Source organism: Rousettus aegyptiacus, unplaced genomic scaffold (genome assembly GCF_014176215.1).
Source record: "Rousettus aegyptiacus isolate mRouAeg1 unplaced genomic scaffold, mRouAeg1.p scaffold_m13_p_14, whole genome shotgun sequence".
In the NCBI taxonomy this organism is placed as follows: domain Eukaryota; kingdom Metazoa; phylum Chordata; class Mammalia; order Chiroptera; family Pteropodidae; genus Rousettus; species Rousettus aegyptiacus.
Window position 1 is genome coordinate 2,288,073 of NW_023416289.1, and position 26,922 is coordinate 2,314,994.

The 26,922-nt window shown below is 57.7% G+C and overlaps 1 long non-coding RNA gene across 1 annotated transcript in view; it reads left to right on the forward strand.

Annotated features, from left to right (window-relative positions):
* The first annotated feature begins 1,195 nt into the window (after window positions 1-1,195).
* Window positions 1,196-26,922, forward strand: part of LOC107512239 — a 56,488-nt gene continuing 30,761 nt past the window's right edge. Inside the window, exons 1-2 of the long non-coding RNA XR_001597231.2 lie at window positions 1,196-1,299; window positions 4,657-4,861. This is a non-coding gene — a long non-coding RNA (uncharacterized LOC107512239). The remainder of the gene's footprint in view (window positions 1,300-4,656; window positions 4,862-26,922) is intronic.

Genomic DNA, 26,922 nt, shown 5'->3' on the forward strand with positions numbered 1-26,922 from the left:
CACCCATGTCCACTTCTGCTCCCAGGCAGGTGTCGACTCCCCGGTCTCTCCAGTGCATGCCCAGCGCGCATCCTGACCGAAGACAGACCATGCTTCGAGGGCTCGCATTTCCACCCCAGTGTCTTCACTAGACTGGAAAATAATTTCTGAGACAGTTTCCAAGGTCTACTCCATAGGTTCTTGAAGATCCTTTGGTCACTTTGGGATTTTGTTAGTGGCCCCAAGGCCACTGCCAGATGGCCCCTGGTCCTCACCCATGAACTCAGGAGAATTTAAGTAAAGCTTAAACTTTTAAGGAAAACTCCAACTTTTCAAGGAAAGATGGCTTCAACCAGATATGTGTTTGTTCCCAGTTAGTTGCATGAGGGATGAGTGTGTTTCCTTCAGATCACGAAAGTCACCGAAGACAAGGCTGTGGCCTGGGAAAGGTGGCCGCAGTGTTTTTGGGATTTTTAATTCATGGCCTGGACTGCGAGCTGTTTGTTTGGGCTGTCAACGGCAGAGGTGGTCAGACACCCAGCCAGGTGGCCTTTGCCCCGGAAGTTCCTTCTCCCGTAGCGCCTTCCCTCGCTCTGCGAGTAGGGTGCTGGTGGCGGCGAAAGGCACATGGGGTCCGTAGAACACTTCTTGTTGGAAGGACAGCCACCCCCTTCTCCTTAGACTTGACCTCAGCTCCTTTGTCTTCCTGGGACTCGGTCCTCATTTTTGACTCTTGGTTCCCAAAGGGCCCGTTCTCTCTAGCCATCTCTGTGGCTTCTGCCTCTTCATCCACAGCCCTGTCCATGTGGCACGTTTTCTCCAGATTTCTCAGTTTATCGTCTCCTGGAATTGTTTTTTAACGTTCGTGAATGCATTTGGCAGGCAGACGTGGCCATTGCGGACAGAGCAACGATGAGGAGACCCCCCCCTTCCCGCTTTCCCCCCAGAGCCATTGAGTAGCAAGTCAGACAGGCGGGCGCTGGCCCCGGCCCGAGCAGTGTACACGGCCCTCCTCCTGCCATCTTGCCAGATCCCCCAGGGATTACACGTGAGTTCCAACTCACCTTGTAATGAAGTCAGAACAAGAAGACATCCCCCAAAGTAGCACTGTCTCGGGCTGGTGGAGTCACATGACATTGAAAAGATGCCTGGAATCTCCATCCCGTTATTTTTAGCTGAAGAAGATTTCTTTGCCAAAGTCTGCCTCCAGAATTTTATCACTTTGCGGGAAAAATAACGCGCACGGAAGCCCGTGGATGTTGCCGCCGTCCGTCTGATTCGTTCTGAAACCCCGGCGCCCAGCACAGCTCTAGGAACATGGTGAGCACCCTACGCCGTCGGGCTGAACCCCGGCGTGCTCCTGCGGCGCGGCGGGCAGTCCGGGGACCCGCGGGCTGCGCCCCTGTAAGCAGCGGACACGCCCCTGGTTCGGTTCGCGAGGCCCACAGTCCGGGAGCGGGGGGGGGGGGGGCAGCGCGGTCGGGGTCCGGCGCGCCCCCGGTGCTGGGCTGCGGGCCGCTGGCTTCTCGCCGTCCCTTGCACGGCGGGGAGCAGAGAGGGAAGCGAGGTCCCCGCCATTCTTCCCAGGGCCCTGATCTGGTCAGGAGGGCGGCCCCCTCGCGCCCGATCTGCCCCCGGTTACCTCCTAACGCCCCGCTTCCAGACGCCCTCACGCCGAGGGGCGGGGCGTCCACGGGTCGACTGCGGGGGACACAAACATTCCGTCCAGAGCAAGCGCCGGCCCTGGCGAGCGCTTCTGGAGCCTTCCTAAGAGAACCCCGGTCTAACCCCGACCCCGTTCGCTGCCGCCCAGCGCTCGGCGTGACCTCGCTCTGCGCGCGCGCCCCGTCGCTCCACGAGGGCGTCAGCTCCCCGCTGCGGAGGCTCTGCCTGCCTTCGTCGCCGCCGGTGTCCCCCGCGCCCGGACGCTGCCCGGCGCACAGCAGGTGCTGAGTGAACACCCGAGAAGTGAACGGATGTCCTCGGAGGCGAACCGGAGGCCTGTGGGAGCGGGAGGGGAGCTCGGGGTGCGCAGACGGCCCCACGCCTCTCCCCGCGCCCCGCGCCTCTCCCTCGGCGCTGGCCCCGGGGCCCTGCGCGGAGCCCGCGGCCCCCGAGGCGGCGGCGCTGGGCAGCGGCGGCCTTGCTCGTGGCTGCGCGGCCGTCATGCGAAGCAGGGCGCTAACGGGTAACGAAAGTCCGGGAGGGCGGAAGGGTCAGCTGCCGCCACGGAGCAGACGGGTGCCCGGCGTCCCCGGTCCCCTCGGCGGCGAGGCCCGTCGAGCCCTGCGTAAGAGGGATTCTTGCCAGTCGTCACTGTCACCGAGATAGAAGGAGAAGGGATTTGGGGGCGGGGGCGTTCGGTGACCTACTGGATTGGCTAATCACTCTGCAGGGACTTTAATGAAGTGGTAAGTCCTGGCGCTACCCGGCACACGTCTGCGCTTAAAGGCTGGTGTCAAACATCTTTCACGCAGTTTGGCGAGCAGTGTTTCCCCGCGGAACGGGGCGGCCTCGCTGTCCGTGGTGCTGAAACGCTGTTTTTATATCAGAAATAACGTTTCCGTCTTCCATTTTGACGCTGCTGAAAGAGTCATACGTTTTAAAACTCTTTTCACAGACACCTTATGTTATTTCTGAGAGTCTTGTAAACTCTGTAGGGAAGGTGGCTCCCTCTCCCCTCATTTCATAGACGGGGAATTTTTGGCTTGAATCAAAAAAGTTCCGTCAGAATTTCTCTCCTTCTGACATGTCTCTTAAAACAAATATGTTTTTGCTAATGTGAAAAAAAATTCATTGTGGAAAGTTTTGTAAACACAGAAAAAGAAGAAAATAAAAATACTTTATGGTCCCACACCCAGTAGAGGGAACAACTATTGATGTTTTGATAAACATCCCTCGGTGCAGATAGAAGAACAGGAAAGCAGGTGCGCGATCTAACGCTGTGTGTGCCGCGTTACAACAGCATCGCTCACTTAGAAAGCCATCAGGCACCTTTTTCTCTTAGTAAGTGTGCTAATACGGAGTACCGGAAGAGGGGAATGGTATGTGACTGGGCTTGTGCCATAACTTATGGCCGTTTTTGTTGGACATTTAGATAATTTGTATTGCCTTTGGGATTATTAGCGGCACTGTAGTAAGCACTCTTGTAGCTAAATGTTTATGCATGTTATTATTTCTTCAAAAAAGTGCTAGAATCGAAATGGCTGGGTCACATAATTTAACCAAATAGTCCAATTTGTACAGCCATCAGCTGCTCATTTTCTTCTGTACTCGTACGCTCTGAGCATTATTTTGAAAAAAAGATTTTATGGATGAAAATGGCACTTTGCTGTTTTGATTTGTGTTTCTTACATTGCTAGTGAGATTGGATATTTTTTCTAGTACTTTTGGCTGTTTGAATCCTCTTTTACTTAACTTCCTTCTCAAAATCTTTGCCTACTTTCCAGTTTCATAGTTTTGAAATCTAGGTCTTCTGCTCCTGAATTCAGTGTGTGTTCCTTGAACCACTAGGCACAGCCCCTGTGAAAATAACCCGTGTCCAGGACAGGTTCTTAAGCTGTCCTGTGGTTCTTGCCCTTTAGGCCCCGCCCCCTGAGGGTCCCTGTGCTTTTCCGCTTCTGGCCGTGATGACTCAGTGGTGTCCATATTGCTTTATTAATTCCATGTTGCCTCGTTCAGTTCTTACGAGTGTCCTGAGAGGCTATTGGGACCATGGTGCCTGTGTCACAGAGGACGTTGAGGCTGATGGGCTTACCCAAGGCCACAAATTCATACTAAGTCAGGGTAAATCTTGAAGCAGGATCTCCTAGGAGTCTAGCGGGACGAGATTTGATACGCTAATCACACTGACGCTTAGTGACTTTTATAACGTGCTATCTTTTTCAGAGTTATCCACATTTCAATGTAGTGACCCGAAGCAGTCACCACTTCGTGCCCTGTCAGCTAGGGGCGGGACTGTTTTAGGGTCTGGAGCTGGCCCATCCTTAAATCACGCTCATGGTTATCCACCACTTCTATGCACGGTCCTGGTACGTCTGTCTCACTGTGGATTGGCTTGAAACAGCAACTGTGACAATCTCAATATATACAACATAATGCCCAACACAGAAAGGAAATATTGGGAGGTTCCCGCCCTCCTTCCCTCTAATTATCTTTGTTAACCTAAAATTCAAAGACCATTCAACATGAGAAGCAAATGAGAAGCATTTATTTGAAGTAAAAAAAAAAAAATAGCTATTCAGGAAACACTGTTCTGATTAGGAGAAAAGGCAGTGGGTGCTTCTGGGAAAGGGAAGGGGGCGGTTCCATCAGTAGAAGGAGGCGTTTTATCGGTGCACGGAACACAACATGGTGATGCTCATTTTAACCAGTGTTTTTAATTTTCAGTCCAGTGGTCATCGGTCCAGGAGTCATAATGTCTGCTTTCTCGCTATCTTTGCCAATAGTTCTTTGAGACAGGAGGTTGCTTAGGCCCAGTCTGAAGGTCGTTCCACCCTGTTCTAACATCCAGGGGTTTGTGGCCTGAGACGTGCAGGCCGTTCCTCCCACTCGATTTTAGAGTAGCTCTGTTTATTATTATACAGATATGTATGTTCTACGTTTTCTATGTGCAGAAAACTTGTTTAATTTTCCTCACAAAATTACTCAGAGCCTCTTTTTTTTTCCCCCCTCTAGGTTAATTAATTGCTAAGTGCCTCTCGAAGTGTTCTCTAAGCAGCAGAGGGACCGTACCTGGGTGGCTAGGAGGTCACAGGACACCAGACGGCATGGACGGCCCCTCCCTGCGACTCACCGTCTGATGAAGGCAGGCTTCGGGCCGTCACGGCTCCCCTGCCCCCCTCCCAGGGGTGTTCGGTGCATAGCAGGCCCGTCGGAGCAGGTAGGGATGTCTCCAAACAGCTCCTGCAGCGCCCTGGCCGGGCAGGATCTGTCACATGGTACAAAACCACGAAGAGCAGATGCTGGCCTTTCACGGCCATCTCCGCCTGAGTTTTCTCTCTGATAGATTTCACCACTGTGGCTTTAAACGTTTGCGAGAGAGGGCTTTGCGATTTTTGTGTAAGAGATATTTTTGGCAAAATGTTTTTGTCAAAATTTTACAGCAAAATTTTGCTGGCGTTTTTTAAAATGGTGATTAAAGAGAATTATTTCAGTGACCATCTAGTGCCTATTACCGTTGCTATCTCTGTTTGTTTTTCGAAGAATTTCCCAAAGGTCTTTGTTGACACTTTAATTTTTGTGGAGCTAACACACCGATGCTCAGAGTCCAGGCCTAGAAGTAGACTGATAGAGCATGGCATCATGAATTTTCATTTTTCTTGCGGAGGTGTGAAGATTGACACATAGTCGACTCTCAGTTGGCTGGTAATGAGTAGAAGGAAGGAAATCACAGGCAGAGTCATACTTGGACTGGTTTACACAGCTCACTTGTTTATCCAGTGGTGGATTAACCGTACCCAAGGCAAGGAAGGACTGGGGATGGTGTCCTATCTCCTGGGGGGAAAACTCAGACAGCAGATGACCACTCCTGACTGACACACCTCCCACTGCTGTGCGTGTGTGCGTGCGTGTGCGTGTGCGTGTGTACGGCAACACTAGAGCGTACTCTCCGTGTGAGTTAGGATCAGTCCTAACCCGTCCTGGAGCTTTTCATAGTCCCCAGGTTTCCTCTTCATCAAAAGGTGATAATAATCCCTTATAAACCCACTAGGACGGAAGTCGCGGTTAGAGTGGAAGGACTTTGAGAAGAAGAAAGTGCTATGCAGGTGTAAAGGATATTGACTTCCTGTTGTCTTTTTGAACAAATGGGCTCCCATGGGGATCCAGAGTGCACAGCTGGTGGCCCGGCCAGAGCTGAGTAGCTAAGACATCAGGATGTGTGGCTAGCTCTGTCTTTGAAGAAAACATTTCAGAAGCTAGAATGACAGGTGCTCGAGAATCAGGTTTTGAAACAGCCCTTTTCCAGGGAAAGACGAGTCATGGCCCTGAGTCAGCCCTCGGAGCTGCACGTCCGTGCCATGGGTTGTGGGACGGCCAGATGCAGAGAAGGGGCGCCAGCCCATGGCAGCAGTTGTTTGTGCTGGAGCCAGAACTATACTTTCCTCTCGTTTTGTCAGAAACAATGTGTTATTTTGGTGACTCTTTATTTTCCACACTGCAGCTTCCCTTGTAATTATTGAATGCAATTAGGTATCCCATGCTGCATAATTGCTCAGCTATCTGTATCTCTGAAAGATATGAAAGTAAACGATCTTGAAAGTTCATGGTGAAAAGCCTCTACTCAAAGAATAAGCCTGGGCTTTCTGCCTACCTGACAGTGTGTCCGAATAAGACCAAACAAATTTTAGATATTTCCGGTTCTTCCTTCATCTGCTGCACACATGAATGAAATTTAACACTAGTGCAGGAGAGCCAACGGGCTTTGTTGACCTATTTTTTTGGTCGTCTGAAGCTCTGTCCTCCAGTTCTGGTTTGTGCAGACATCCACATGAAACCTCTCTCTGGAGTGAAACAAGAGGGACCCATGAATCCAGCCTCGCTGCCCTGTGCATAGGGTAGCGGGAAGGCCCTGCTTTATCTCTAGATCAAACTCATTTTTGCGCACAGTGAAGAAAAGACTAGCGAAGCATGTTAAAGTAGAGAAAGGGCTTAGCTTTTTATGCCACATCTATATTAACCAGATTCTTTTGATTGCAAATGACAGAAACCCAATTCCAGGCAGCTTAAGTAAAGAAGGGGCTTAGAGATGTGGTCCTGGGCATCTCGGACCGTGACACTGAGCAGCGGGAATGCGTGGGGCCGAGACTCGGGCCGGGGACTTCGTACCAAGACCGTCTGCGTCTTTCGGTGACTGGCCCTCAGCGCCGGCCCACAGCCCTGCTGGTGACGCCGCCTCCGTGGGGGGCATGGTCTGCCTCGCGCCCCGCACCCTGGCGTCTGCGGCTCAGCGCCCGCGTTTCTCATCTGCGAGATGCGGGTTCAGGCCTGTGGCCGACACACGTTAACGGCGGGTTCTGAGGCTGGAAATGGATAAATCTGAAAACACATTTTAAAATGGTAGACGCGATGGGGACTTTGTCCATGGTTTTTGTCGCTTTTGTTTCATTTCACTTGAAATTCTGGACTGTCCCTGGGATGGCTTCAACACGTCGCCGCTCACGCGTACCTGGGGGGTGGCCCGTGGCGCTCTGCGAGCACCTTACGCTCGCCCCTCCCGTGCGGCCTGCGGGCTTCGCGGGCAGCGACCACGACGGCGAGGGACTAGGCTGGCGCCCTGCTGTTTCCGGACAAACCGTGTCCGCCGTGGACCCACCCGCACGCACTGGTGACGGAGCTGCCCGGCGTCCCATGGCGGCTGGCACAGAGCCGAAGCCGCCCCCGTCGGCTCCGTGTCCACCCCGCACGCCCCGCGGCCGCCTCGCGCCCGGGCCTGAGCGGAGGGGCAGAGGGCTCTGTCCGCTGGCGGCTGCGCCCTCACCTCTGAGCGGCCGCACACCTGTCCGGAAGTGCCACGTGCACCTTCTCGGCCTCGGCCTCTGCTTTTCCTCCGTGCCAAGTCCGGAGCGACGCAGGCCAGGAGCGGGGAGGACGTGCCGGCTGCAGCGCGTGGCCCCTGAGGCTGCGCGGGTTACTTCTCGCGCCCGCAGTTGCAACTGTTCTCAGCTGTTGGTGTTAAGGTCATATACGTCACCGAACGCCTTAGAAGGGGCACAAAAGGAGCCCGAAAATGGCAAAGCGCACCTGCTAGCGGGTGCCTCTCGCGAGCAGGTAATTGCCCAAGCTGGGCGATGGGTACGCGAGTGTTCGTCAGATCCGGGGCCAGCGCACTGTTCTTTAAGTGACCAGGTCGTAAACATTTTAGGCTTTCTGGCCACGTGGGGATCTCCCAGCTCTGCCCTCGTCGCGTGACAGCACCCGCAGACAGCGCGTGAGTGCGTAAACGTGGCCGCGTGCCTGTGAACCCACACAAACAGGTGGCAGCCTGGAGTCGGCCGTGGCTCCGATCGGCTGACCCGTGCCTTATCCTGTTCAGTTTAGTGGGTGCTTCCAAATTTCTACAGTGAAACGTTCAACTCTTTGTGCCCGAAGTTATGTGCCATCATTTCTGAGCGAGTGAGACCGCAGTTATAATGTTCTCATCCTCCATTGCTATGCGCACAGCAAATGGTCACTTAAAGTAATCACGTTTTGGCAAAAGTAAGCGTTTTCCATATGAATGAAGCTGCATATTCAGTAATTATCTAAAAACTGTTGGAGACAACTAGGTAGTTTTTCTGCAAGCGTGGGTAAAAAAAAAAAAAAAAACAGTTTAATTTTGCCCGAATTATTTAGACTGACTGGTGAGGCTTTGTGGAGCTGGGGTCATATCCGGCAGAACACTTCGTTTTACCGTCCAGAGTCAGTAATCTGCTAACCCTGGCCGTGCCGGCGCCTCGGGCTGCGCAGGTGTGATTCAGGGAGCAGCCCCTGTTTGTGACGCTCGTCAAAGCCAGTCCTCGCTTCTCGGCCTCGAGCACTTCTGTTTCCACAGAAATGGACTCCTGCCCAGCGAAAGCGAGCTGACCGAAGCCTTCCACAGTGAGGCTCTGGACTCTCTGTTTCCATGGAAATTGCAGTTTGTCAGGGGTCACCACTGAGATCACCGTCTTCACCGTCTTCCAGTGGCCCAGCCTGGGGAACTTTTCTTGGCCAAATGCTCTGCTCCACAAAGCAGTCCCTGGCTGAAATGGCTGTTTTGGGTGGTTTTCAATGTTATTCTATTATCTCTCTCTAACAAAGCACTAAGAATGAAAAGAGATAGCGTTCAATCCCAGGGCCGTGAAGTCTTCAGGGGCCTTCTAGCTCCACACCTGTGTGTGATACCTGAACGCTTCCACGGTATCTCCAGCAGGTGCACATCCAGCCTCACCTTAATACCTCCCGTGTGGGGGACTCGCTACCTCTAGAGGCGGTTGGCCCTCAAACCCAGAGTCCTGTCTGAGCTGACACCAGTCTTACTGTATTTTCCAGCTGGTGGTTCTGATTCTGGTTCTTGGAGTCTACGAAGGGAAGGTCTAGTTGGGGGCTGAGACAGGGGGAGGGACATTCTTTCAAAGATGCGTGGGGACACCCCTGCAGGCAGGAGAGACGCTGGGTCGGGACCGTCCCTGGGACCCTCTTTGGCTGTCGCTCTGGGACTTTTAGTACCAGAAACTTTAGTAATAACGATGAGAAAGTAGACAAAGCAAGCAGCTAACATTTCGAGCGCCGTACGCGCCAGGTTCTGTGCCGGCTGCTTCCCTCGTGCGATCGGACTTCGTTCTCAGCACGACGTGGTCCACACGCTGTGGCCCTCATCGCCTCACGGGCGAGTTTGCTGAGGCGCAGAGAGGTCAGGGAGCTTCGTCGCGCCCCCTCGAGTGGGGAAGCCGGCGTCAAACCCTGGATCCTGACGCCAGGACCCGTCTCCTCGGTGGCCAGCTTTACCGCGCATTCCATTCAATGTTAATGGCACAGATGGGCTGTCGGTCGGCTTTGCCGAAGCCAAGGTGGTGTTTCTTCAGCTCTCCCTGTAGGCCACGGCTCCGGGGAGGCCCGCCGTCCCCCGACAGGGGTGGCCCGTGTGAGCGGGGGCAGGTCCGGGGTAAGTGGGTAGCAGCAGCGCAGGGGAAGGGGACAAAACGACACCCAGAACGTCCTCCACACCACGATCTGACCACGACCGGTGGCTTCGGAGTCTGCTTTTCTCATCTAGATAACTTTCCTGGGGACGGCCCACTCCTTGGCTTGTTACCGGCTGGCTGTCACTTCACAGTAACCTTTACTGGTGACTCACGCCTCCAGGCACGCCGGCCTGAGATCGCCTCTCAGATTAACTGCCCAGGCTCACAGTAATTCAGGAGGTGAAGGTTCTCTGAGCTGAGGATGACAAATAGCCTTCACCGTGAAAGGCTTGGGGGCGGCACAGTGAGAGGGAGGTGTCAGAGAAGGAACCCAGGCCCTCGGCCCATTTTCTTACCCTCAAAGCCTTCGCGTGGTATCTGGCTGTACTTGTTCAAGGTGTCGCAGTTAGTGAAATACAGTTTCCGCCCCATGAGCTTTCTCCAAGAAACCTGTCCAAGTTAGTATCATGGGACTGCAGAGGTAAATCACCTGTGATCTCTGCCTTGGAAGGCCAGAGGGCAACATCACGAGGATACAAGGCGGGGCGTGCAGGGAGTGGTCCCAGGGAGAGAAGCCAGACGAAGAGGCGTCCACGGGGGGCGCGTCCTCTCCTCTCGCTGGGCCTCAAAGACGCCTTCACCAGGAAGGGGGCGTTTTGATTCAGAGGTCGCAAACTGGAGGCCGCCATCTGAATCTAGCCCACAGACGTGTGGGAAGGTACGGGACGGAGCCTGCACGAGGCCGCGCAGCACACAGATGCGGGAATCACATGCAAAAACTCTTCGTTCAGGGCTTCTTGCCATAGAGACCGAGCAGCAGCCGAGAGGCTGAATTTGGAAGGCGGGCCGTGGTCAGAGTGCGGAGAGTTTGCCAGGAAAGTGCACCGTCTCTTGTCATCGAGTGTGTGCCGGGAAGGGCGGAACTGCCCTGCCGCTCCGCGCCCTGCTCTCCAAGAGAACTAACGCCTCAGAAGGACGGAGGTGAAAATGATCGAAAGACGCACCTCGTCCCTGCTCGCTCGGTGATGGCGTCACGCGCCAAGAAGGGTCATCGTCACGGGCCTGGAAAAACCCCAAGAGAATCGGCAGACGCCGTGTTTTTGTGACTGAACCAAGCACGTCGCACATCACGTGTCATTGGAACAGAACGTGTTCTGCGCTGGCTTCGTTTTGCACGCAGCGCACACAGACCCCCGCAGGAGCCAGCGCTGACCCAGGGCTCCCCGGGGACGAACTGCGCCTGTCGGCCGCCCTCCCGCCCTCCCCGCCAGCCGCTCCCCGGGGGTGGAAGAACGCCGCCTTCGGTCCTGCTTTATTTTCAGTTAATGTGCCAATTACGGGCCTTGCCGAGCTGCTCGCGGGCTGTTTTCCAGAAGGCCTGTCTCATTTTATGTAGATTAAATCAATTATTCTGATTTGGTTCCATTGGCAGCACATGTGGGACAATTATTGCCCAGGTTCGCACTGCTCATTCCTGATTCGACTCTGCGGCTTGTCCCGTAATCACCTCTCTCCTCCCGCACCCACCTCTGTCGGCCCTGGGCCCTCTGCCCGAGGCACAGCGGAGGCGATGTGGCTTCTCCGAGTCCGTCAGCAACTGTTCGAGCGCGAAGCTCCACTGGCCACGTCTTGGTCCCACAGGACCCGAGCCGGCTTGTGCAGAACGCGTCTAAGCTGCGGAACCACAGGCCGGGAGACGCGGCCGGCGGCCTGGCTTTGCCAGTGACGTCCTGTGCTGGACGCCCGGCTCGCCGGCCCAGCGCTCGTCCTCTGCTCTTCGCGACGGCGTCCAGCTTTTCGCAGCCTCGGGATGTGGGTGGACGGATGCTGCCTCCAGCTCTCGGGCCGGTTCCAGTTTGTTTTCAGCCAGCTGCAGACGCCACTCCAGTGGCCACGATGATGGGTTCAGGGATGTACCGCACACCAAGCCCGGTGACTCGGGGCCAACGACAACTTCTGGAGGTTGAATAATGGAGAAATGGAGCCTAGTGAGGACGTGTGTAGTTCTGGGATGCCTTAGGATCGCTTTGGGTACCATAATAGACCCAGAGAGAGACACAGAGCAAACCAGTGGGCTCCCGGACCGCGTCTTCGCTGAAGTGGACATACCACCAGACTGTTCGGCATCACTGACCAGTAGAGTCTCCTTTTGTGTAAACCACCGGGGTGGAGATTTCTATTTCTGGCAACCAAAAGCATCTGAACTGCTGTGCGGTGTTTGGTATAAGTTACTTTTCCTGTCTGAACCTCAGTTTCTCCATCGGCCACATGAGGAGCTGGGGTGGCTAAAGTCCATTCAGGCTCCGAGACCAAGACTCTGGTGTTTTGTAGTTCTTTATAACGCGCCTGGCCATCTTCCTTGCCGAGGAAGAAAAGCTGTGTGAGCATAGACGCTCCCGGGGCGCCGCGGCCGGCGGCGTGGACGCCCCCGGGGCGCCGTGGCCGGTGGCCGGGGCGGGTCACGGAAGGCCGTGCCAGTGGAAGTGTTTGTTTTCCGCCAGGGCTGCAGAATGGGGCACAGCGAACCGTGGTGTGTGCTCTCCACGCAGCGGCCGCGGCCAGTTACAAATGGGGCCTTTAGGGACAGGCCGGCTCGAGGTCTTCGGGTCGTAACGGCAGCAGTGAGCTTCCGTCCCCCGGGCTCCACGTGCCTGCCCCTCTCCGCCCCTGCCGTCGGGAAGCAGATCCCCCGCTTCTCATCATAGGCACCTCCCATTTCTGCCGCGACCGAAAATTCCTTGAGGGTCAAGGTCACTTCCTGATCTGCTCGGTGCCTCCAGAGTACCTGGCCCAGGGCCCCACCGTGAGCTGAATCTCAGCTCACACACCGAGCAAAGTCTCAGAACTGGGGGGGCAGCGCGGCAAGCTTTGACGACGAAAAGGCGATGGGGCTGACTGGCGTGGGGACTCGGGTCGGGGAGGAGAGGACGTGGAGCTACAGAACTACGTCTGGAGTGCGTCTCAAATGCCGAGATGAGGAACTGGGCCCGCAAGGCACCTTCCCGGAGGGCGCTAAGTGATAAGGTTGTCCGAGGGCACAGCTGTACAGCCGCGCACGCTCCAGCCTCTCAACGTCCAGGCCGCTGACGGGTCATCTGGCCGCAGGATTTGTGTGCACAGGAGGTAGATTATGCTCTGGAGACAGCTTGGGAGATTCCTGGCTTTAGCTTTTTCCCTTGGCAAACTTCCAAGAATAATCAGTTGTACATTTAGGCTCATTCCCCACAAGTGCGGACGGTCACGGTGCCGGTAAAAAGGATAATTCCCGGTGGGGAGGTGGCCCGTTCCAGCCGTTATTGGAGAGGGGACCCTGAACGAGCCACGCTCGGCACTGGTTTGCTCCCCACGACACACACACCCCAGCCCCCCATCTCTCCCTACCCAAATCCTCAGAGACCTGGAGACTGAACAGGCTCCGAGCTCCTCTTTCGACCCGACGTAGCCGGTGCACCCTGGAACACGCTTCCCGTTCTCCCTCAGCCTTCGCCTTCTCCCTGACTTGCTGCGTGACTGCTTTTTTTTTTTTTTCCTATTAAGGCACCAAATCTTCCCAACCTCCCAGGCCTGACACCGACGTCACCTCCGTGTCTCCCGCTGTCCCCTCCCGCTACGCCAGCTCTTCACGCAGCAGCGGCAGCTCCTTCTCTTTCAGGCGGTCCCTCCACTCGCCACAGGCTGCCAGAGACACGGAGCCTCTTCCTCCCCCGTCCCCCGTCCCTGGCCGGGGCCCACGTGCAGTGGATGCTCAGCAGTGCCCGCTGCAGGGGTTCAGGCCCGGGGACGGAACCGCGTAAGGGAGTCCGGACTCTGCTCGCCCTCGGCAGGTGGGGGAGGCCACCTGCTCCAGTCTTGGTGAAGCGCGGAGTGTGTATCGATAGTTGCCCACGGGACGACTTCGGCTGGCACCTTGGGTGAACACAGTTTTAAAAAAAGTATAAATTGAATTTAATGTGTCCAAAAAGTATAACTACGTCTTAGAGCGATGCTTCTGCGACTCTCATTGCTTCTCATGACGTTCAATAAAAAGCAGCGAGTCAACGTAACCTAACGAGTCAGGAGCGCTAGGCGGGGTGCGGGAGCGCGGTCACACCCAGCCGGTCGCGGGTGAGGGAACGGGGCTGTCCCGGCCGTCTCCTCGGGCAGCATGGTAGACCGATGCTCTCGGCAGTGTGTGGAGAACCCTCGCTTCCCCGCGACCCAGTCTTCAGTGGCGGGAAGGGGCGGGGCGAGCCGGGGGGGGGGGGGGGCGGGGTACAGGAGACGATCGGGTCCCCGCCGCGTCTCCACCGGCTCCCGAGGTGCCGCCGTGGGTTCTGCGGCGAGCGAGGGCCCGAGCCGGCCGCACAGGGCACGCCCGCGATCGCGCGTCGTGGTTTCTGCAAGCCAGCGACGCGTCCCGCAGCCCGCGCCGTCGGGACGGTCGCGAGGTGCTTGTTAAAAAGGGGGGTCTTTGGTCTTCTTCCAAGTCACGGAGATGGAAGTCCTCTTTTCAAAGTGCTGTTGGCGCCTAGAGCTGACCTCACAGAGGGGGTGGAGGGGGCGGCAGGGGGAGGAGGAGCCGGGGTGGGGGCAGGCGGTCACGGTGGCGTTTTTGTATTACAGGAAGATTCTTCGCCTTATGAAAGGACTAATCCCAGGGTTCCTTTTAAACAGAATGTTCCACGCATTTTAAAGGAGGATTCGATTTACAAAAAACTTTTCAGCACCGCAGCTGCTGGGCGAAGCAGGCGCTTCACACGGACTGGAAATCGTTTTCTGAGTCAGGAGAGCGGCGCGTCGGGGGGGTGATCAGACGCCTCTAGTTTTTAATTGAGGAGCCGGATCGACCCGCGCAGCGGGGGCCGTGGCCTGGGTCCCCGTGTTCCGTCTGAGCACGTGCGAACGTGCCTGGCACTCAGGCATCGATTCGCTTTGTGCCAGTTCGGCTTTCGCCGTGAGGGCTTCGTGCTTTTCTGCCCGAGACCCACGCCGGCTTTCTCAGAGGCCTGGGTCAGACGCGCCGAGTTGCGTGGCATGCATTATCTCCTCCACGGCCCCCGGGGCGGGGAACTGGCCTGCATGTCACTGCGAGGAAGAGTGTGCATGGGGGGGGGGTGCAGGGACATCCGGGGGGGACGCCGTCTTTGCCTTGGACACAAACCTCAGGGTTTCTTCTAAGCCTCTTCCTCGCTCCCGTCCAGACCCCTAATCATTATTACCCCCCCCAAATTGTCCCACTGCACCGAGTTCTTACCGTCGCCTCTGTCTCGTGGAAATTCCAGAGCCCTGGGACCTTCAGCAGCCCCTCCCCCCTGCGGCAGGGGCACCTCGGCAGAGCGTCGGCTGGACGCCCTTCGGCTCGGCCTCAGGTGGACCCGAGCGGACCGGCGCCAGCGCCTCCGTTTCATGGCTGGTGTCTGACGGGTGCTCAGGGACTCGGCATCTAAGCACAGGACCTGAGGGAACGATAGGACCGCTGAGACTTAGCCGAGCCAGGCTTTTAGCCACCGACGTTCTGCCGTATTCGCTTGTCCGTACCTCTGTCCGTCTGTTACCCGCGTCCGTCCATCGGCCCCCTGAGGACTGATGGATTCCGAGTAAGCGCCCCGTCGCGCTCTTACGTGATCATCGTCCACAGTCCTCGTTCTGCCGCGGGTTGGGTAATTGCGCCGTTGACTCGTGAAGTCGTGAGGCTCAGCTCAGATGAGGAAGATTCGAAAAGGTAACAGCAGCCTTCGGATACGCGCATCTGGTAACTGTGGCCGGCAGAGCTGTGTGCGAGGTCTCGGGGACACAGGATCGACCACCGTCCCTCACTGGCGGGATCGGGGGCTTCGTCACGGAGGCAGGCCGAGGCTTCGCTTCACTGTGCCGACGTCTGCGATCTTTGCAACAGGCGCATACGCAGGCGCCGGGCAGGGCTCGTCTGCTCCTTGCTTCGCCCCTTCCTGCCTCCGGGGTGCTTACTCGGCAGTCGCGGTGTAAATACACAGATGCTCTAAGCTCGACTGCGCTCGGACGCACAAGCTCGGCCGTGAGAGCAGCCGGCGTGCCACGCGGCAGCCTGGGAGGACCTGACGGTTGAGGGGAGACGGGGGCAGAGAGGGCCCCCCCAGCGCCGAGTCCCCAGGTGCCTTCCGTACTCGAAGCACCAGTGTTGGGGCGGTGGGAGAAAACCCGCCGGCGCCAGTCAGGGCCGAGGAGCAAAGCCGGTCGGCGGACGGAGGGGCAGAGCGAGCCTGGTGCCGGGCCGATAGTCTCCAGGGCAACTCGGGTGCCTGGCGGTGCTAATAACCCTGTTTTTCAGAGCTCAGCTACCCTCCCTTGGTGGGGAGAGAAGGTCGAGCTTGGCTCCTTTTGACATTTTTATAAATTCCCCAGGCGATGCATCACATGAGAGGCTCGCGTCCCCGTCACATAACTTGGCAGGGCCGACTCGATGGGCCGTGACAGGCCCGAATGAGGCCTGGCGGCAGCGAGGGCTTCGGCAGCCCGCGAGGTTCCCGTGGGACACAGAGCAGCGTTCGTTGCAATCAGTTCCCTCCGAAAAGATGGAGACATGGGCTCCCGCACACGCCAAGGCCGGGCGTGCGTTGGCGCCACCCCTCAGCCACGCCTTTCCCCTGGCACGGCTGCCGAATGCCCGCCGGTGCCCAGCGCCGGTGTGCGGTCGAGGCGGGCAGGCCACGTCCAGATTCCTTTTAACCGAACTCTGAAGTTTTACCTTTTCTCATGAGGGACGATAAGAAACGATGACGATTTCCATTGTAGCCGTAAAACCCAGGACGCCCTCTGTGCCCAGCCGTGCTGGAGCGTCAGGGAGGGCGGCATATTGTTAGGAAACGTTTGGGACTCCGTGTTTAGGAAGTGTTTTCACGATGGAGCCGTCTCGGTCGCGGCTGCTCGGCGAGGGGCCGCCCGCGGGGCACCTCCGGCGGTGCGCGCCCTCCCCCCTGGCACCACGGTGACCTTCCGTCGGCTTCCAGCAGTCGCCCCCCTTACGTTTCTTTGGGGAATGTTTGCTGAGGAAGGAAAATAATCTTCCTCCTTAAACTAAATGATTTAGTGTTAGGGATGTGGGCCGATTAGATGCGACCCCAAGAACATATTTAACTGCGAGCATGCGTTCACCCCGGACGAGAGGGCGACTTGCCGCCTCCAGGAAGGCCGTGCCGGTCTCTGCCCTGTTCACCATTTCTGCAAATGTTCCCAGAGTGTTTGCCGTGTGCCGGGCACGGCGTCGGGTGAGCAGCACGCAGGGCCAGCGACACGGGGTCCAGGGGGGCAAGGTGGACGGCCGAATAGGCAGGCGTAGGCCTGCGTGACGGGTGCTTCAGTGGAGGCAGTCGGGGTCTGGAAGGTTAGGGATTCTCCGAGGAACTGACATCTCGGCTGGCCGCGGACACAGGTAGGAGAGGGTGGATGAGAGAGGTGTAAAAGCTGGCAGGCCAGTCGGGACGTGGAGCAGCGTGGCTGAGCGTGGCAATGCCCCGTAAGTCCCATCCCGTCTGTCCCGGCGCCGAGCGGTGAGACTCTGCATTCAAGGTCAAGTCTGAATTCCCACTCATCAACCTGAGGCCTCTAAGGAGGCAGCTGAGGTGCTTGTTTCCCTTTCTTCTTATCTTTAAAAGTCCTCCTTCCCTCCAGGCATTTCCTGTTCGGGGGCCCGAGGGCCCCTGTGGCTTCCACTGTGCCGCTTGGGGTGCAGATGGCTGCAAGTCACCGCGACTGAGTCTATCTCGGAAAGAAGTGGTTTTCCGCAATGACCTTAAGCTTCATTTCATTGCCTCTGGTTCATCCTTCCCCTCGTAAGAGTCTTAAGGGTTTTCCTTGCGAAGGAATAGCCAGTTGCTAAGAATTCTCATGGGTTTCCTCCTCCTCTTCTAAGCCCGAGGCGTCTTCCTATGAAAGCGTGCGCACCAAGGGACGCGGACGTTTTCTGCCTAACGCGGAGCCTGTGGACTCTGTTCCTAACACCAAAAAGAACCCGGCGCAGCAGGGCCCCCGAGAGCCCGCCGTGCGTCTCCACACGCGCCCGCGGCGGACGCGCCGTGGCGATGTTAATGGCTGTCTCCGACTCTCCAGGGGCCTTTGCAAAGGGCTCGTTTCTCTGCTCCCTTCCTGCTCCTCACCCCTCAATGTTTTCGTTATCTTTCTTTCTTTTTTTTCTTTTTTAAGTTTGGATTGCTTAAATCAAATATAGAAAAAGCAAATTTGTCTCCTGGAGGACAGTTTGCATTTCAAGTCCTCCCAGACCGGTGTTGCTGCCGGGGCGAGTCCCAGCCTCGCTTTCCTCCGCCCCAGTCTGCAGAGTCTGTGCGTGGAAGGCCGTGTGCAGGGGAGAAGCGTGGAAGGCCGTGTGCAGGGGAGAAGCGTGGAAGGCCGTGTGCAGGGGAGCAGCGTGGAAGGCCGTGTGCAGGGGAGAAGCGTGGAAGGCCACGTGCAGGGGAGAAGCGTGGAAGGCCGTGTGCAGGGGAGAAGCGTGGAAGGCCGTGTGCAGGGGAGAAGCGTGGAAGGCCGTGTGCAGGGGAGAAGCGTGGAAGGCCGTGTGCAGGGGAGCAGCGGCCTGTGCCTTTGGAGAGGGGCTGGGCGTTTTCCCACTGTGCGCGAGGTGGACGGCCTCTCAGAAACAGTCACCACGGAGGCCCTCCTCTTTGGGAGAATGCTGTTTGAATTCCGTACATTCTGATTCTTCTGATTTATTTAAGGCCAGAGTGTAGCTTATGTAATGCGCTGAAATAAATCACAGAGGGACAGGGGATTTGTAGAGGAAATTCAGAGAGTATTGAGAAGAGCGGAGAGAGTTTTCTGGGCCGGGTTCTTAGAGACGTCCCAGTTGCACAAGACTGTCTACACTTCCTGGGAGATAAGCTCGGAAAGGCGATAAACAGTCCCTGAGCTGAGATTTTGTGCAGTGGCTTGCAGAGAACGTGATTGCCTACCTAGAAAATCCAAGAGAGTAAGCCGAATAACCATGAATTCTCACAAGTGTTTAGTAGCGTGGTCAAATAAAATTGCAAAAATTGTTAGTTATCCCATAGATCAGTAATAACCAATCGGAAAACACGAAGGGGAAAGGATCCCATGCACAGTGGCAAAAGCGAACCCGATGAGAAGCGTGAGAGCCACGTGGGAGGAGCACCGCGGCTCCCTGAAGAGCGGGAGAGGAGGACTGAGCCCACGGAGAAGCGCGTGCTCCGAGGGGAGGCGGCGTTCCTTCCCCCCAGACTGAGAGCTCGCGATCGCAGTCACGATGGGAACCTGAAACTGTTGCATCTGTGTAACAGGAACATGTCCAAGACTAAGCGAAACACGAGGAACGGCTTGCCACGTGAGACAGGCCCGTTGACGCCGTGAGCCCTCAGTAACGAATGCCGATGGAGCAGGGCCGTCGGGGCCGGGGAGGGGGGGGCTGCCTGCTGTGACCCTCGGAGGGCCGCACGCGGCGGTCGGCACAGACGCCGGAAGCTGAGCGATGTTAGAAATCGGTGGGCTCGTCTTCAACGCGAGAAGCTAGAATCAAAGCAAAAAGCCTAAATTTAATGCAGATTCATTCCTGTTAATGACATAGAAAATAAACTAATGAAACTGGATGAAGAAAATCAAATTGACTCGAGGTTTAAAAATGCCCGAGAAGACCAATAATCATACGAGAAATTGAAAAGGCAATCGAAGATTATAACGCTAAAAGTATGTGAAATCCAGTTAATTTAGTCAGTTCTCTAAACCATTTAGGAATGGATATTTTCCATCACCCATTTTGAAATATACGCAATGACTGTCATCCGCTGTATGTATACACTCTCAGGATTGTGGGAAACGACATAAAGCGTTCTAACTTACCATATGAGTTTGTCGTAGTGCTAACGCACTCCACGTGATGTTACATAATATTACAAAAAAATGAAAGGCGTAAGTCAGCACTCGCCACGAACGGGGCGGCAGGAATGTGAGCCGGAGAGGCCGGCTGGGGGAAATCAAGGCAAGCATGAGCACAGACCCGGCCCCTCTTGAAGGGAAACCAAGCTACGCCACCTCCAAACATGGTCTGCAAAGTCTCAGTAACTAACTAACTGGTAAACGCTGTGTGGCCATTTCAGTCACTTCAGGAAAAACAAAACAAACAAGCTTATAAAATCAACACCCATTTCTTAAACTCTCAGCAAGCTAGAAATGGAAGGAAAACTCCTCAGTCGGATAGTGTGGTCGTCAGAAACGTCTGACATATCTGACTCAACGCTGGTTTGCTGGAGGACGCCAAGGGCCCGCTGAGTCGGGAGCAGGTGAAGACGCCCACCCGCCCTGACGGTCTGCAGAGGAAGGAGGCGGAAGGTCTGGAGCACCTTTGGGAGGGAAAGAGCTGGGCTCGACAGAACCGCCTCACCTCCTGGGTGCGGGTGGGCGAGAGGGAGAATTCTAAGGTGAGGTCGAACTTCCTTCCGTCCGGGCACCTGGCGGGGGTGGGGCGGGGCTGGGCGTTGAGCGTGAGTTGGGGAGCATGGCGACGCCAAGCCCGAGAGCACCCGCGAGGCCGCGGTTGGAGAAGGGGCTGCAGCGGGGAGGTTTGGGAGAAGTCAGGACAGCGGTGATACGGGAGGCCATGGGGGCAGACGACGCTGCCCAGAGCCGCAGCTGACAAGGACCCAGCTGGAGCAGCACGCTCGGCTCCGCCCGAGCCCCACCCGCCTTCCCCTGGTCGGCTCTTGCCCTCCGCGGCTCATCTTAGCCACCCACAGTGCCTTCTCTGGTGAGCCACAGTCGGGCACGCCCCTCCTCCTGTGCTCTGCAGGGCCCCGCGACCCCACACGGGGTTGGGGGGGGTGGGCAGGTTTCTGCTGTGAGCTGCGGAGCCAGCAGCCGCCGGGCTGAGCGGTGAGCGGCTCAGAGCAACACGTCTGCCTGTCCCCGCTCGCGCCTGGGCGCCGCTGCCGGGCGGCGAGGTCTCGGCCCGTGTCCCGTTCCTGGACGCGCTCATGCTGTGGTGGCAGAAGGGCAGGCGGGCACAGTGGGAGCCGCTGCTCGGCCACGTCTGCTCACACCCCCTCGGCCGTGGCACTGCGTGGGGCCAAGCCCAGCAGCTGTGGGGCAGAGAGGAGCACCCGCAGCACACATGGACGGATGGACAGACGGACAGACGGACGTGCACTTCCACTGCAGGAAGGGAGGGAGTGGGGACTCGGGGACGACAGCCCCGTCTGCCACGTCGGCAGCACGTGCTGTGACATCGGCCCGTCTCCTGTCTTCCCCCGAGATTCTTAGCGCCTTCCGTGCAGGACTCGGGCGTCCTGCTTGCTCGTAGGTCCCCCGATGACCACAGTGCCTGCTCGGTGTGTCGTGATGACCCGTTAGAAGTTACTGCATGAAAAATGGGGCAAAGGGGCAGCAGTGCCAAGGGGGAAGCGCCTCAGGGAAGCAGCGAGATCAGACGGGAAGGTGCCCTTTACATCAGATAGCTGGAAGGTCACGGCCAGCTGGGGAAAGCCACATCCGGACCCGCGGTGGGGAGGCAGCGGCCGAGCCGTGGGGGCGGAGGCCGGTGCAGCCGTGAGTGGTGAGCGCGGAGCACTGTCCGGCTCCTGGTGGAAACGTGAGGGGGGGGGTGTCCGCAGCGCGGGGACAGGGAGGGTTTTTAAAGACGGGAGCGACCCAGACGAGCTCGCTGAGGGAGAGGGCCGTGGTGGGGGACGTCGTCCTGACTGCTGTTCGGTGCCCTCTGCCCTGTGCTGGAGACGTCCCCTGCCTCTGGCCGCGGAAGCTGAGGGCCGCCGCTGTCCTCCTCCTGTCCCCTGACAGCCCACGCGCGGGCCTGAGACCCGGGCTCGGCCGGCTGGGCGCCCTTCCGCCGACCGCCGAGGAAGGGACCCACACGAGGGGGTCCCCCGGGCTCCCCCGTGGCCTGACGGCTCCGTCCTGCCAGGACCTCCTCGGGGACCGCCGTAATGCTGAGCTCCGGCTCAGCTCCCTGAGTCCGCATTGTCTTTCCAGGGAGCTCGTGCCGCATCTCCGCCCGTCTTCCTTACCGTTGTTTGTTGTTGAAGCTGGTAGCCGCTTCTGTGGCCTGCGCCCTGACTCCTCCCGGCAGAAGGGTGAGGACGGAGGTGCTGCTCGGACGGCCAGGGAGCGTCCAGCTGGGACGGGCAGGGAGTGTCCAGCGCACCATGGAGCCTGGTGGTGAGGGACAGCGTCGGGAAGCCCGGGGGCTGGCGCCAGGGTCTGACCGGCCGTCCTGGTCCACCTCGGCCACGTGGAGCTGAACAGATTGGTCACACCCCGGAGGAAAGTTTGACCGGTGTTTTCCAAACCTCGGCCTTTTAAGTGCCACCTCCCAGCGACACCCCCGTCCACACGTACCTCATGTATAAATGCACCGTTGTGTGCCAGCACATAATAGTGTCTTTAAATTGATTAGATTTAAAAACACATTGATTTAAAAATTACGATTTCAGGCAACTAGTGCTTTATTAAAAACGGATGCAATAAAACAAAATAATGCCGTTAAATTCCAGATGGAGATCACTGCATGATGAAGATTCTCATTTCAAGCTCTCTGTGTTAGAGAGGGAGGTTCGCAAGTGTCACAGCTGATAAAGACATATTAGTGCCCAACTGAGACTTTCTTCTTGAATTAATGAGAAGCAGTGAACCAAGAGGGAGCGACTTTCTCCCTCGGTGACTTAATGTCGTTCGAGGTTGAGTCAGCTTCCCCTTAAAGCTCCTCGCTCAGCCTCTCCGGGGAGCAGCTGCTCGGGACAGTGTGTGGAGAGTGCCCAAGAGGACAGGGGAGCAGGCGGAGCCGGGGCCGTGGGAGGGGAGGCGGCACGGGTCGTGTCCGGCAGGGACCGTGATGGCAGGGGCAGGGACAGAGCAGCCTGGCAGGGGGCAGAGTGTGCAGGATGCGAACTCGTGGGGGGCGTGGGGTGCCCCGTCCCCCTCCCCCACTCCAGCAGGATCTTTGGCTTCGCCACCTCCTCTTGTGACCTGTGTCTTTATCCTGTCCTTGTCCCTGGGACCAGGGGTGAATTCTCGCGTGGTGGCCACCGGGTCACAGTGACCGGGTCTGGGACTCGGTGGGTCTGCGCGGCCTGCTGGGCACTGCCCTGGCTTCCGGTGCTCGGCTGTCCCCACCCACGGGGTCAGCGCAGCAGGTCCCAAACCGCTGGGTGTCAGACTGCAAGCTCCCCCCAACGTGTGCTACCACTTAAAAATCACTCAAGAGTGACAACAACTCGCTTTTGAAAGGTGTAAGTAAATCGACTTGAAAAAGACATTTTGTATCACTGTCCTAACTGCAAAACCAGCTTAACTGCTATAAACGTGACAGACCACAGACCACGTTAAAGTAAATGTTATTAAGAACTAAATGTTATAACATTGTAACCGCTAAACAACGCTTCCCCGGGAGATGCGCTGGTCTGGCGGCCGGAAGGTGCGGGGCTGGGGAGGCCCATGGAGCCGTCGTGCTGGGAAGGGGGGTTCGTAGGACCTCAGGGCCAGCTGCGGTGGTCTGCAAGCGCCCCCCACGATGACGCCCCGAGGGCGCCCCTTTGTCTCCCCGCCCCAGACCACTGTCCTTTGGCTGGAAGTGACGCCTCAAGCAGCGAAGGGCGGCCTGGGTCTGGCCGCACCCTTCCGCAGGCTCTTCCGCGTTTTCCCGGGGAACCAGGTCCACCCAGAGCGAAGCCCAGTCTGGAACCTTCTCCTCCGGGCCCCTGCCCCTCCCCCTCGCCCCGGGCCGGCCTCTTCCGCAGACGCAGGGCACGTGTCCCCCTCAGCCCCATCTGCGGCCCCGGGGGCGGCAGAAGCACGGCGCAGGCCGAGCAGTCGGGTGAGCCGCGGAGCCCACTCCACTCCGTGACACAGTGCACCCCGACGTGGCGTCGCACCCCGCACCCTGTCGCCCGTGGGCTGCCCACGTGCGCAGCCTGCCAGTCACGCCCAGCGGCTGCCAGCCCCGTCTCAGAGGCTCATCGGCCTGGGGCTCGGTGCCCTTTGGTGCCCAGCGCAGGGTGGTTTCAGGGAGCGTGCGCCCTTGGGCCTCACTCCACCCGCCGCCCGTGGTCTCCCCGCCCGCCCGCGGTCACCCAGCACTCTTCCCTGAGTGCCGTTTCTCCCCCTTTCTCCTGCGCACAAAGGCTCTGCGTGGAGTGCGTTCTGCGAGCCTGACCTTCTGCGTCCCCCGCTTGGCTGGCTCGGACGTGGCTCGCAAAGTCTGAGCGAGGCCGAGCACATCTTCTGCGGCTCCTGCCCCAGCTCCTCATGTCACTGCACGTCGCCGGCCAGCTCGGGGCTGAGGGGGCGGCGCAGCCCCAGGCCCGGGGAGCGCCGGCCGGGCTCGCCCTCCGGGCTTGGACGAAGACGTTAGGAGGCCCAGCCGGGTCCAGGGCGAAGCGAGGCTCCAGTTCCTGTCCTGGCCACTCAGTGTGAGGTCCCCCGGAACCGAGAAACTGTGGCTCTTGCCAGGCTCGGAGGCGCGTCATGGGGACCCGGCCCTGTGAACCGGAACTGCCCCAACGGCGTTGTCCGGAGCCTTCTTCTTTGTGTGCCCAAGAACGTTTAGAAAATTTCCTGAATCCTCCCCTCTGCCCAGACCGCCAGTGCCGGCAAGCAGTTCACGGCGGTGGTGGCCGGAGGGACCGTCTGTGTGAGTCGTGTCCAGATTAGATGCAAAAAAAAAAGTAATCATCGACTGGTTTTTGAGGGTTTATTTTCACCTGAGGGGTTTGTTTGCACATTAGATGCACACGACGTGATTTATGTCATCAGCCTCACCCCGTCTTATTTGCCTTAATGTAATTGTCTGTTCAGATCCACTGATGGTGAAAATTGCATCTGTCCTCAGCAGCGGAGGTATTCGGAAAATGAGCAGCTTGGAGCCGGCGGAGGCCGGATACAGGGAAGGCGCGTATTTTCCTAGGTCTTTGAAACAGCCTGATCCCCCCGAGCGGGATAATCCCTCTGCAGGACACCGACATGGACGGCTCGCCACCACCCTACTCGGGGCGGATGCTAGAACAGTGACGGAGCCTCTGTCGGTTCAGCCGTTCTCGGGTCACCTTGGAAGATGTAAAGGATTTTGTGAGAAATCCACAGGGTGCGCCTTGCCTCGAACGCAAAGCCGAAGCCTTCCTTCAGCAGAGAGCTTGTGAGGGGGAGGAGCGGCCCTCGGGGGGGGGGGGTCCCAGTGTGGAATGGGTTCTCTTCGTTAGGGGTTAATACGAAAGGCCCACGTGTTTAGGGTGTTTGTTTTCCGACAGAACAAAAGGTTTGAAGGCGTGTTCTCTGCAACACTGTCCACCGTCACGAGGCCGTCGGGGGCTCGGAGCTCAGGAGCGGCCAAGGTTTCTGGCTGGCCCGGAGCCAACGCCTGTCTCCTGGTAGACGGCAGGTTTTCAGTGCACGTGGCCGGCCCTGTCGGGGGCCAGCCCTCTCCCCGGGGCCTGCCCGGCCCCTGCGCCCAGCCAGAGGGCTTCCCGCAGCCCCGACCTGTCCTCTCCCTTGGGCTCCCTCGGGGCGCCTGAGCCTTCTCAGCCACCCGGGTCTGCCCCTGGGAGGCCTGCAGAAAGGATGGTGGGGGCTGGCAGACAGATGTCTGGACTGAGGCACAGGCTGGGTGGTCCCCGAGGTCCTCGGTGCCAGTGACCCCGGTGGCCCCCAGTGGGACCCGCTCAGGTACGTGCCCTGCTGCGGCTCCCACCCCGTCCTCCTGGTCTTCCTGGGGTCACTGCCCGGAAAAGCGACGGCACTTGAGCCATCGTCTGGGGATTTGCTTCGGGAGGACCCCAGCCTTAGTGTGCCTGGCTCCGTCCCCGAAGGAGAGGAGAGGGGGCCCGTGGCGGGCATTTCCTGTTCCAGCCTCTGTGAGCACGTCTCTGGTGACGAGCCAGGCTCCCAGTGCAGGGGCACCCCCGAGCGGCAGGGGTCCTTGTGCCGTGAGATGCTCCCGCTGTCCCCAGTGCTCAGGAGGCCATCACATCTGGACCGTGTCCCTCGACTGTCCCGCAGGCCTCCCACACATGGGCCTCCCAACATGTGACTCATGTTGCTCTGCGTGGCATCAGAAAGGCCGAGAGCGCCAGCACGAACGTGGGGTCCGACACGGGGTCCAGCGTGGCAGCCAGCACTGGCGACCGGCCCGGACGGCGGCCGCTCCTCTCTCCCGCCCGGCAGCTCTCGTGTTGCCAGAGGCCCGGGAAGCCGTAAGCCGCCAGGCAGCAGACCCGGCACGGCGTTTTGGACTGAGAATTACTAGTCTCCCCTTTCTAATGGTTCAGTAGTCAGTGCATATCTATAATTTAAGCCATTCCACTTGCTTCCGTATGTTTAGTTTGAGAAGCACACGGTTTATGCCGATATAATTGTTGTATTAAAAATGGTCCTCATTTAAGCTTTCCGAGAGTACCAATGTGCAGCTCGTAACTGTTCTGTTATCATTAGTCACACGCAGGGGAACACGTCGCAAAGGAGGCATTTTATCACCGGGAAACAAAAACGGTTTGAAAGAACAAAAGATCGCACATCAATTCCCTAGGAGAAAAATGCCAGCCTGGTGGAGTATGTCCTATAAAACATCGGCGACAAAAAAAACAAAGGTGGCAGAGAAGGGGACAGAGGCAGAGGACGGGGAAGAGGAGAGAAAGGGGAGGAGAGAGGAAGGGACAGGTCTCTGGGAATGGCTCAGGGGAGGGAAGAGAAAGACGGGGGGTGAGGGGAGCAGGTGCAGCTCGATGTCATGCGGGCGGCGGTGCTGCTGGCGGAAGGGGAGCCCCGCCGAGTCCGGGCTGCTCGGCCCGGCAGGCCAGCCTGCCCCGCGGGGCTCTGCAGGTCGCACCTGGGCCACATGGGCCGTGGGCTCACAGCACCCTTCCCACGAAACTGCCCAATCCTCTCTTTTCCTCTCCGCGACCCTTGCCTCTCAGCCGGGCTTGCAGCCAGTCCTCCGCGGGCTCCCAGGCTCCAAGCCCAGCAGCGTCCAAAGACAATTAATTGACTTAATGCCCTCGTTCACTGCCAAGCAAGGAGCCATGGGAGAAGCAAGGCGACGATTAAGCACACGGAAAACAGGGCGTCTCGCAGCTCCCGGCGGAAGCCGTTGGCTCCAGCGGTATCGACAGTCACTCCAGACCTCCCTTCGAAAATAACACGAGAAAACGGTTCATTTGTTATTTGGGAAGAAATTTGTTCTTCGTATACTCATTCGGGAGGAAAAAGAAGATATTGGTGGAATGAGACCACAAGCCAAAAAAAAAAATCTGTTTTATTCTTGAAGAATCTGATTACCAGCCTTTGCAACATTTAAGGAAAATCTCTCAGGAGACGCTGA